This window comes from Hipposideros armiger, unplaced genomic scaffold (assembly GCF_001890085.2).
Source record: "Hipposideros armiger isolate ML-2016 unplaced genomic scaffold, ASM189008v1 scaffold_449, whole genome shotgun sequence".
Lineage (NCBI taxonomy): Eukaryota > Metazoa > Chordata > Mammalia > Chiroptera > Hipposideridae > Hipposideros > Hipposideros armiger.
The window spans coordinates 277,630-280,697 of NW_017731799.1; positions in this window are offsets into that span (position 1 = coordinate 277,630).

A 3,068-nucleotide genomic window follows, 5' to 3' on the forward strand; every position below is an offset into this window, starting at 1 on the left:
GCTGGGCCGCCGGGCTCGGGCTCTGGAGCCGGAGCTGAGGCAGGGCTGGGGACGGCTGAAGGCGGCCTTGCTCTCAGCGTCGCCTGCTCTAACCCTTCAAAGTCCCGGGGACTCCGCGCGGCCCCAGGCGGGACTGCGCCCGAGGAAGGAGCTGCGTTGCTTTCCAAATCGAAAACGCGAGCTCTTTGCGCTCCGCCTTGGTGACAGGGCCGGCGACCTGGACAGACGAGCTGGGGGCCCCGAGGCCTGGGGCGGTTCTCTGTGAGGCCAGTGTCTTCCCCGGCGCGGTGGGCCACGGGGGCTCGGGCAGCAATACCCGAGTAGAGTTATCTGGGGTCTGGAGAGTTAGAAGGAGAGTCCCCCAACCTGCCTTGACCCCGAAGAGCCAGTGCTGGGGACAACCGGCGAGGCAGAGCCAGAAGGAAAAAAAAGGACTAGGCTTGGGTGTGCTGGGGAGAACCATTAGCTTTAATTGCTCAAGGCCCAGCCAAGCTAAGTAACCGTAGACAGCTAAGTTTATCAGGCACCGCCTTCTATTTCAGAGGTCCATGAATTAGTACTTTAGCCTCCACAGTAACCAAATTTGTGTTTCCTCCCTAACTTATTCCTACCTAACTATTAGGGAAGGTTGGTACAGATTTCTCACCATAAATTTTCTCTCTCTCTTTTTCCTAAACAGAGAATCAATGTATTTCCTTGTATTTGAATTGCAAGAATATGTAGTGACTTGACCTCAACAGTTTTATCAGGATGTAATTGTAAAAGGTTACATAACCACTGGTTTCTACCAGCAGACCTTTAAAGCATTTGTAGAAAATACTCACTTTAGTGCAACCCATACATATTTATGTTTATATCAGCTTTTTGCACCTTTTTTTTAATCAAAAGTACGTACATTCAATTAGGCAATAGAATAACTGCCATATTTGAGGTTTGGATGAAGATACTTAATGTGAACAGAATGTTTTACCTACCAACGATAGTGCATGATTTGCTTTGAAGTCATTCCCACCAGTAGTGCCCACTGATGTCGGTACATTAATTGCCCCCACCACACCATTTTTTCCTTTTAAAGCAGTTCAGTATGTTAACCTATCAGAAAGGCATACAGTCCTTTGTTTCCCTTTCCATGGCACTTGTGCAGCCCAAGAGGGTGAGAGATACTGCGTTTGCAAAGGCTAATGGGAATGCAAATATTCTTGTGTAAAATGTTAAATTCTGCTTTTCATCTTGCTGACTTCTGCATGAGGTTGGCCTCTTGAGGTCATGAGTTTCTTTAAGTGTGAACTGCCAGTGGGAGATACAGAGAAATAAGAAATCTAAAGTTCTTTGAAATACGTTTTAAAAATCCAATGGAAAAAAAATAAAGCATTTTGCATGCACATGAGAGCCAGCAAGTGAAATGGTGAACTCCCTCTCTTCATTACTTAAGTAAAGTACAGGTTTAAAAGGGACTGTGTACGCTGGTATGATGAACGATAATGTTTTAAAAATTAGAAAGCAGGCCATGAAACAGAAGAGGTATGTTTTTTAAATACTCAGCATCCATCTTGCAATGTCACTTAAGAATTACTGTACTGAAATGAGGCTCAGGCAAAAACGCTTTTGTGAGGGAGGGGAAGCTACTTGTAGAGAAACCTTAAAGAGAAGAGTGACTTTGGCTGTGTTGCCTCTCTTCCTATCTGGATGCGGAGCCCACCCCGGAAGGGACTGTGATAACATCAGGGCAGGAGGCTGCCTGGGAGTGTAGCCAGCAGCTTGGATGTTCACTAGGTACAGTGGTGCGATCTACAAGGAAATTCTGATCCCAGGTTGGGATCCCTGTGTCGTAGAACTCGACTTCTGGAAATTAGATGCTTCCCTGCCGTAGTCCCAGAGAACATGTGTGACTGCCCTCTTCCGACCCCATATAACCCCTGACCGGTGTGCTTTTATTCTTTCATCGAACGGTCAATATTTGATAGCTGTGTTTGAAAGTTTGTTCATTTTGTATGGAATGGTGCCTGGATATCCTTGATTTTAAATTCCAGAGATAATCAAAGCATTACTAATAATCTGGTGTTATGTGATTCACTGAGAATAAAGGTTAAGAGGAATGGAGATTCCTTATTTTGGAGTGGAGATTCCAATTTAAATAGAAGCCATAATTCATATGCAGTTCAGCTTGACAAACCATCGAGCGCCGCCCACAGGCAGGCACTGTGCTAGGGCTAGGCATTATTGACACTGGGTTTTGTTTTACATCTGCACAATGGCGGGTACAGTTACAATGGCCCGATCCATTCTTGGTGGATTTATGAACCTGAGCCATCAGACCATGTAGACTTGGAGCCATAAAATCTTTCTAAATTCAAAGTTTCAAGGTTATTAAGTACCAAATATTTCTGTACAATTACCCATTACAAATTCAGGTTGAAAAACAATACTTGGGTAATCCTTGTGCTTTCTCAGCTGCTTTTGGCAGAGAAGAACACTTTCATATTAACAGAACTTGTGCAATGTGATGAGTGGTTCTTTGGAAAGAAAGAGCCATAAAATACTTTAAAAGTTATAAATAGGCTCTAAGTTGGTCATATCCAAATTAGTACCTATGGATGGTCCTGTATCCTTGGTTCCTATTCCTTGGCAAGATCAATATTATTTTATTACTTACAAAAAATTATTGTCCATTTTGTTCAAAATCTTTAACTATTAAAGGTCAGAACAAAACTCACAGTTTCACATTTATCTATTTTCTCCATTTTTTTTTCTTCCTTTCTCTTAAGCGAATCGTAGGAATCAACTCCAGGCCCAAGGATTATGAAGACTTTTAAGAATAGAGAGTAATATTTCATGAAGGTAGAGAAGCACTACTCCTGCTTATTGGAGGTGCCTGCTCGAGAAACAGTATCACTTTGGACAGTAAGTCTCCTGCGGGGCAGGGTTAGCCTCTTGGATGTTGCTGGAGCTTCTGCAGATCAGTTTAATTCTCCACAGAGTTCTATACATATGAACATTGAAGAAATATTTACTGGTGAGAATTGATATCATAATGATATCTACCTGCAAGCTTGTTGGGAAAAAAATAC